Source organism: Ciconia boyciana, chromosome 2 (genome assembly GCF_034638445.1).
Source record: "Ciconia boyciana chromosome 2, ASM3463844v1, whole genome shotgun sequence".
Taxonomy (NCBI): domain Eukaryota; kingdom Metazoa; phylum Chordata; class Aves; order Ciconiiformes; family Ciconiidae; genus Ciconia; species Ciconia boyciana.
Genome location: NC_132935.1, coordinates 149,975,905 through 149,985,010, shown reverse-complemented (window position 1 = coordinate 149,985,010; position 9,106 = coordinate 149,975,905). Strand labels below are relative to the sequence as shown.

The 9,106-nt window shown below is 44.0% G+C and overlaps 1 long non-coding RNA gene across 1 annotated transcript; it reads left to right on the top strand.

The window, feature by feature from the left end:
• The first annotated feature begins 831 nt into the window (after positions 1-831).
• Positions 832-8,828, top strand: LOC140647158 (uncharacterized). The gene is made up of 2 exons (XR_012040681.1): positions 832-998; positions 7,089-8,828. It is a non-coding gene; the product is annotated as an uncharacterized lncRNA (long non-coding RNA).
• Positions 8,829-9,106: the final 278 nt, after the last annotated feature.

Sequence of the window (9,106 nt, the reverse complement as noted above, 5' to 3'; positions counted from 1 at the left end):
GCTACCTGGAAAGGAGAAACTGGGCAGTATAGTAAAGAGGAGAGGCATAAATGGTGTAGCATCCTTATATATTCATTCACTTATCTTGTACCTCTCTTTTCTATTATTTTGTAACTACCATGTAAGTAAAGGCATTTTTCCTTCCACAGCCTTCCGCATCTTTTATTTTATGTTGCAATGGGCTTAGAAACCACTTAGGGGAACTTTTTCCATTGCGGTTAATTAGAGATAAAGAAATTGTGTTGTCACAAATACCTACTGATCTGACTCAGCTGCTTTTATGAGCACTGAGTATCATAGAAATCCATCTGATTTCACTGAGAAATGTCAAATGCTTAGGACACTTGAAAATAAAGCACTCTTTAGATTCCCTACTCTGAGTGTATAGTTTGGGAAAGTTTGGATTTGAGTGAGTTCCTAATTAAGCATCAAACTAGCACTGAAAGACTTTTTTTAAGTCTCAAACTGTATCCTGACCTACAAAAACGGGGAAATGTTATTTAGTTGCTAAACAGGATTTTGTAGTGCTGTAAGGTAACTATTGTGAACAGTTTGATTGATGCCATGCTAGAAACGGTTCAACACAAACCAGTGTCAATCTTGTAGGGCTTTTTCTCCTTAAAAAAAACCAAAAAACAAAAACAAAAAAAACCAAAAACCTTAATTTAAAATATCTTCTGCGCCCTCATAAGCAGAAGCTACGGGTGGCAGCTGGAATGAGCCCCCGGAGCCCTCGGCGGCAGCGGAGAGCTGCAAGACAGGGCCTCCGCGCCCGCCCCGGCACGGCAGCGGCGCGGCAGCATCGGCAGGTGGAGCCCTGCGCCGCGCCCGCCCGCGCAAGCCCCGGCCGCCCTGGGGCCGCGCGCCCGCCGCCGGTAAGGCCGCGCAGTCACAAAGCAGCGTGTAAGGAACGTCCTTGGAAAGTGGTTTGGAGTGCCCAGTAACGCTGTGCTGCTGCGCGGTGCTGCAGTGCCCGCGCTCGGGACGCGCAGCGAGAGGTACGGGGCCCACGCGAGGGAGAGCTTGCAGGGAGGCTCTTCGGGAGGGGGGACTGGGGGAGGCTCACGGGTGGGAGGCACGGGGACATCGGCGATGGGCGCCGGGGCTTTGCCTGTGGGGCTCCCTTTCCCTGAAGGAGCCGTAGATTTCCTTAGGCACTTCATGATCTGCAGTGGACGTTTTCAGTGGGCTGATCCGGCGGGGTCGTCCCAGCGCAGGCACACGGCAGCCCCAGTCGTGGGGGAGCCACCGGCACTGGTGGGTTCCTGGGGGCCGGGAGACGCAGCACTACAGCCAGACAGCTCCAAGAGAGGGGACGAGGCCCCGGGGAAGGGCCCAGTGCCCCCCTCACTTGCAGGCCTCTGACTCAGCCGACTGCGCCTGCTTTCACCGCTGAACCCGTTTCCAGCCCAGCTGCCAGGCACCGAGCGCTGCCCCGACGCCTTTTGCCCATCGATCAGTTTTGCCCCCTGGATGCTCTCCTCTCCCCTGCCCGCCCTGCCGGTGTGTGCAGCCTTCTCCCGCCAGCCTGCCCAGAGCACTTCAGATACCAGGGTTTCACATACCAGCATTTCTCATGCCGTGGTTTTTCACAAAACGCAGTAATCCAATATGCTTCTAAGAATGGCAGAAATGAAAAATTACCCAGTATGGGGCCCAGTCACGTCCCTTAATGCCTCGAACTATATCTAACTCCAGGAGCAGCTTTACTTAAAACAAATGGACTATTAAGGTCTTAATTTACGCATTTGAACAAATATCTAAGTCCCTTTACCTGCGGCAAATCATGGAAACATCCATGTATGTTCCAGCAAAATCAATGGAGCTGAGGTCCACAGCTGAGGTTCAGCATGTGGCTGGTTTCTGTCCAGGACTGGGGCCAGTGAACACTGCCCTGCCCCCCTCCACCTCCTCCTTCTCCTCCTCCTCCTCCTCCTCTTCCTCTTCCTCCTCACTCAGTGGAGTCAAGGGGAAATGCTCTGAGCCCAATAATTTTTCCTTGTGAGGCTGTTGAATTCTGTGGCAGAGGCTCCAGTGTCAATCCCTGGGGCCAGTGCCCAAAGTGCAAGGCGCTGGAAGAAACCAATAGACTGGTGTGAGAAAGAAAAAAGGGAAGGGAAGGGAAGGGAAGGGAAGGGAAGGGAAGGGAAGGGAAGAAGAGAAGAGGAGAGGAGAGGAGAAGAAGAAAAAAAGAAGAATAGAGAAAAAAGAAAATAAGAAAAGAGAAACAAGAAAAGAAAAGAAAAGAGAAAAAAGAAAAGAGAAAAAAATGAAAAGGAAAGAGAAAAGAAAGAAGAAAAGAGAAGAGAAAAGGAAAAGAAAAGGAAAAGAAAAGGAAAGGAAAGGAAAGGAAAGAAAAGAAAAGAAAAGAAAAGAAAAGAAAAGAAAAGAAAAGAAGAAAAGAAAAGAAAAGAAAAGAAAAGAAAAGAGAAAAGAAAAGGAGTCCTGCTCTTCCAAGATCCTGAGAATGTCCTCAAAGAGCCTTGTTAGATGAAGCCAGAGGGACCAGCAGAGCTGAGGTCTGCTGCTCCCTGCTGCTGCAGCCCCCAAGGAGAGAACAGGGAAGCAAATATGTGCGAGGAGCAATAGTCCCAGAGGATTTTGTTAGAAGTATCTGCCATAAGGTAACTCTGTAGCATTGAAAACAGGAGAGTAAATGCAACACATACATGCAAAGATAATTCTAGTATTTAGATTTCATTTTTCTTCCTAGTTAAACACCAGGAAGTCCTGATATTAACCTGCAGAAATCATCGTTCCCCTGGGAACTGTGTACCCACAGTGTAGCTGAGACCTTCATGGACTTGTGTAATTGAGCCTGAAGCACCTCATGGTGGTTGAGTGCTGCTGAATAATCTGGGGGTGTCATGTCAGCTTTTTAAAGGCAGGAGAGCATCCCTTTGGACTATGATGAGAGTCTCTAAACCACAGACACTGATGGAAAAGAGACTGGCTAGACCCCAGGTCACCCACTAACAACCACAAGTGGGGCAAAAGCTCCACAAAGTGAGCAGGGAGGAGGCTGGGCATCAGCAAACAGACGTGTCCTTTAAGAGAAGGGAAGGTTAGGGAGCTCGGAGGAGGAGTATCTGTCACTTTGCTGCTATTTTAGCACTCTGCATCCAGAGGCCAAGCTGACCAAAAGCAATCAGGACAGGGATTTGATGGCCTAAAGTGCTACTTCTGTGGAAAGAAGATTTCACCTATGCCTCCTGACTGCCTACCTGTGGGAGATGCCTACCTCTGAGAGAGGGACAAGCACATAATCACCATTGAATATTTGGCCCTCCAGCCTGCTGCTTGCCTTGCTGAAGCCATGGCAGCACTCCTCCTTGGCAGAGCCCACAACACAGGGCAGCACTCCCCAGGATGGAGGAGCACCCCAAGACATACCTGAGACCTGATTTTAGCCACCTCCCAAATCATGACCAGTGCTGATGGCCCTTTCTTCTGGCCTCTTCTTGTCTGTTTTTTTTTTTGGCATCACTGACTCTTTTAACATTCAGTTTCTCACCTCTGCCCTTTCACCTGGCAGTTTAGACATGAATTATTCTTAACTTAATGTTTTATCTATTTTTTAGCTACCATGTATTACCATGGGACCCGTGCTTTTGGAGAATTGTGGGACAGATACAATGCCATGGAAAGGTGGCTTTCTCAGAGTCCACAGGATACGTCCTCATGGGCCTGATAGCAGATGTGTTCCCAACTCCTCTGCAGAGGAAACCCAGTCTGGTCTGGCCTGGTAGGGCAAAGGGTTTCTGGAACAATGCATCCAGTAGTTGGTGAAAATGTTATCCACTAGGCTGAGAACAGAGATAGTCCCGGGACAGGATGTCACAAACATGAGACCTGTGAGGAGATCTGATTTTTGAGATCACAGAGAAGACACAGAGCACTTGATCGTCCAAGGCATGCATATAAATAGTTTTACAAATAACTATTTGTAAAACAACCTTACATATATACATTATATATATAAACCTTATATATATATAAAAATGACCTTACAAATGATTGCTTTTCAGTAAGAAACATGAATTTGTGGTCTTTGGCAGGTGATTGGATAAACCTCAGAGACTCAAAGCACAGCTGAGCTTACGCAGCTGCCCTTGGTGGAAGGTCATCACTGGGATTTGCAGGAATTTGCACTATAAAGGCTTGGCTTTGACCAGACCATCAGGGGATTTCTCCCCAGGAAAAACAATAGATTGGCGTTTGGTATCTCCCTGGTATGACTTTACACAGTTAACAGGAATCAAAAGGTATTACCGTGCGAGAGCTCAGAGGTCCAGTGCTGCCTGACCAGCTCTCACCAGGGCTCTGGTTTGCCCATCACCGATACATTGGGAGAACTGGCAAGAAACCCCTGAGCTTCTGGCTGGGACATCTTGGGAGCCTGAGGATTTATATCACCCTTTAAAATGTCTGAGTCACAGCAAACATTATATCTATTATGACAAATTTTTGAATAGAGATTGAAATCATCATTTTTCTTCTTACTGTAGGAGTACGCGTTTTTCTTTGCCTCCTAGTCTAGAGGCTTAGGGTTGCCTGGTTACTCTGACTCAGAAGCTCTGTAAGGTGTCTCTTGATGAAGGCGCAGATAAAATTTGGCAATTAGAGAAGCTTGATTTGTCATCTAAATGTAGAAATCCTTAAGAAAAAATAACCATTTGAAGAGCAGTTGTACAGAAACTGCAGTGAGAAAACTCTCAGAATGTGCATTAGTACTGAACGTTGCTGTTTTGCTTATTGTAGAGGCATGAAGGTCATTAATAATATATGCAATAATTAGGAAATTTTTTTCAGTGTTCAATTAATAGAATCCTGTTCATAGCATATATGAATTGCAAATGTGATCAGAAAAGCATTTTTGTTGAAGAATTTCCCCATGGACTAGCGCTATAAAAAGACTCCATTCAGCCGGCAATCTATTAATCTCGGGCTGAAGTTAAAGGAACACGATGTATTCAGGTGAGGGCCACAGTACAGCCATCACAGCAAGCTAAAAAGTGTCTTATCTGCTTAAGTGTGCATGTATGTACATTTATATTATATGTCTGTGTGTATAGATGCGTGCAGATGTTCTTAACAACTATACATTTGTGCTGATTTGGGAAATCTGTGATTGCAGAAATGGTTTTATTTTGCAAAGTATTTCCTTCAGAACTGAAGCCATGTTGTTTTAACAGTTGCTTCATAGATGCCCTTTAGTTGTTTGCATTTTGATGAATGGCAGCAAACACTTTAAGAACAAGGAGGGGCTTCTAATGGTTGGGAAGGTGGGGAACATTTGTGGAAAAGTGAGATCTGTGGACTGACAATTTTGCTTGGAGGTCCAGGGAGCAGAAAGGCTCAGCCAGTGTAAACTCTAAAAGGTCAGGATTTGATTTAATGAACTTAACCTTCAAGAAAACAAGCCCTTTTCACGTAGGATATCCCCTTAGGCTTGCTTCATTCAACTAGCAATAAATACAGAACAAATAGAATGACGAAAAAGTCCAATTTTGTAAATCTTGCCATGTTTTTAATCAGGTGTAGCCAACTCATTTTATATAGCCTAAAATTAAATTGTGGCTACCTAATGCTGTACCTAGTAGGGGTAGGGTAAATCTGTGGCATTGGGATGGTTCCTTTCTACCCTTGTGTTATGCCCACTGCTGTAACCTGCGTCACCGAGGTCTGAATCATCATCTGTAACTTCTGCACCAGATGTGCTCTCATAGACTCACTTTGGATACTGCTCAGTTCCAACGGGCTATTGGCTTAAACACCTCCATGCTGTTGGGATTTCCTACTTCTCACAGACTGCTTTTTTCAGCTCTTAAAATGTAATGCCTGTAAGAAACAGAAAGCTTTCTCCTGTAAAAAGTAAAAATTAAGTAAAAGTAAAAATTAGGGATAACTCAGGAAGAACATACATCACCCAGGATTATTTTCAGTAGTATATAACTGGCTGTAACAAGCAATAATTTTAAATGTGAAATGGTGAAACTCTTAGGTAGTCATGATATCATGAGATTCTTGCAAGAACTTTGCCAAAGAAAAATGGTGCCTCATTAATCTCTTACTTCAGATTTATTTTTTTTTACCAGAATCAATTGCACAGTTAATGAAACAAAAAATCAGGATAAATACCAGTTTTCAGCATGGCACAAGGTGAGCCTGATGGACAGAATAGTCACTACAGGAATGATATGTACTCTGCTTGCCGTTGTTGGGTCGAACCACCACCCACGCCCTCCCCATCGCTCAGCACGCATCAGCAGCAGGGAAAGGAGCAGGGAGAATTAGCTTAAGAAGAAATGGCATAAGAGATTACACTGAGGGTTCGTTGTTGCAGATGATAAATGAGCAATCTGTCTGTGACCAGAAAAAGGATTTAAAATCTGGTCACCACAACAAAACAGGATAACAACAGGAGAGCGAACATCAGTGATACAGTTATTCTGAGTGAGTGGGCTACCTCCCAATAGGCTGCTTATTCTGTAATGACCTATTAAAGCAATATTTGCATCCTCCCTTGAGGATCCTCCACTTGCTTCTTTACTGAGCCAGGCTACTGGGTGAGAGGTATATGGGAGCCAGAGATATATGGAAGCCAGTATGACAACGCTTGTGCTTCTATATTAAGATTCATTCACACGTTTAACAACATTACTCCAACCACTGCTACAGTTTTGACTGATACGTGTCTTATGTTCTGTTTGCTGAAGACAATATCCATATTAACTCTCAGGGAATCGCCAGATAGAAAGAACTTCACCAGCCTGTTTTGTATGTTTTCACTGACCTCATGTATGCAATATACTTTGTCTATACAGATAGTTTATTTAGGAGGACTTAAAGAGAAAACTGCAAATCAGAGATGCGTTATATTTTTATTCCTGTCTGTGAACCCTTTTTAGCTCTTAAGATTTATATTTGCCTTTAGTCGGAAATATGGTCGCTCACATCTTTTGCCAGTCATGGTATGGCTTACTGAAGTTGCCACAGTAGAGGGATACTTTGCATTTCCAGGTTGTGTTTCTCTAGCAAATGCCCCGAAGATGGTATTCACAGGATTTCCGTGCTCTCTATTGCAGGGAGGAAGGACGCAATAACACCGAAGTGGAAAGCGCAAGGATAAGAAGGATCTGCTTTTACCCTGAATTTCTCACAGCGTCAAGTGCTTCTTTGTAATGCTGCAAGTATCAGGGTACTCCAGGAAGATTCATTTAACAAAACCACGTTCTGAAATATACAAAACACAGAGACAGAAAAAGTTTTCAGGTCCAAACCTGAACGTAACAAAATTTACAGATAAAAAAAGAAAACATAATGTGGAGGAGACTGACTTCTCAAGCCCTGAGGGACCAACACTCTCCTAACAGAATTAGGTAAATACAGTTGCCAAAATGTTAGCCTACACTGCAGCCCACAGAAGGATCACACCAGTGGCAGGCTGCAGAACTAGCTTCTGCACTTTTGATTTATTTTTAGTACAAGAAAAAGGATTTTAATATTGCTCTTTCTTGCCTAATGAATGATCAAAGTTTTCCACATCTTCGGATGGAAACATGCTGGGCTCAATTTTTTTTCCACGTCTATGCCTACATGATGCATTCACAGCCTCCCAGTGCAGTAACATTACTTGAGGCTCAGAGAAAGAATAAATAAATTAGTAAGAGGCAGCTCTATGAAATATACATCCACATATATAGCTGTGAGGTTCTGGCCTCATACTCGGAGCTCCTTTTTACAGGCTAATCCACAGCCTGGTACTCTTCTGACTTCCTACTATGAACTAGTTTACCCCTTTTTAGTCACTTCATTACATATCTGGTGCACAATAGTAATGACATTCCCAGCAAATGAGAAGAATTACAAACACCAGCGATAATGGAGAAATAAGCAAGAAGGAGAAGGAAGTTTCTAATGGGAAAATGGAGCCTCCCACAGAGAATTCTTCTTAAAATATCATCTTTTACTAATTGATACGGCCACTGGTGTTGGAGATGTTGTTGTTTTGCACCTGATTTAAATAGTGTTCAAGGAATACTTAAATCAGACATGGAATTTGAAGTGCTTATTGTGCCTTTTCCTGAAGTAATGTTGTAAAAAGAATATTTTAGAGACCCTGGAAACTCGGCAGCCAATGCCAGCAATGCCCCAGCTGTGTGGGAAAGGGCTGGGACAGTGCAGTTTTGTATCATTAGGTGGCCTAGATACTCACCCAGGAATATCCAGCTCTGCATGAAGGAGAAATTGTGATGGTTGCCTGGATCCTTACTCCCCAGGGGCCAGTGCTGCTGGAAAAGGAGGAGGAAGCAAGGAGGATTAACTCACCTGCCTGGTGAAGGGCTCTCTATGAAACCTGCAGTGGGGCAGGTATGGATTTGTAAGAAGATTTCTGAAATGAAGAGTGTAACAAAGTCCAGGCTGGCTTTCCCCGGCTCCTCTGAAGGATTAAGTGCACATTGCAGTGGATTTTCCTGCACCTGAAGCTGTGACTGCAGAGTGACAGTATTCACACAGGACCCCTGGGGACCCCTGAATCCATTCCTGACAAAAAGTAGGCTGCATGTATGTGTTGCTGCATGTAGGAGTTATCTGCTCCTCTGCCATGAAAGTATCCTCCTCAAAGTTATTTTTGTATAGCCGCTCTTTCTCTCAGTATGTGCAAAGCCTCAAGTTTTAATTGCCTTCTGATGTTTGAGCCTTTAGGATTCATGTTTTTATGATCCTCTTTGCAGCTATTTCATTCTTATAAATTCATATAAATGAAAGCTGATTTTTTCCACCTAATAAAGTCCCTGCATTTAAGTAAGGAAACTAAAGATACACATTGCTATCAAAGAACTAACTAGTTATTTCAAATGTTTTCCTGAATTATTATTTAAGGGTGTAGGAGGAGGGGGAGAGGGAAGAAATTTGTTTCTCTCTGATTCAACCATATAGATGCAAACCATGAGTGAAGCCGCTCCTCCAGCTCTCTTCCTAGCAAACAATGGTTCTTAGACGCAGCTTAAGATCACTTTTTCATCTTATTGTTGACTTCCTCAGCATTAACTTTGAGGAAGAGAAGTAATGCCGTGCAGCGGTCTGGCTTAGTGGGATATAG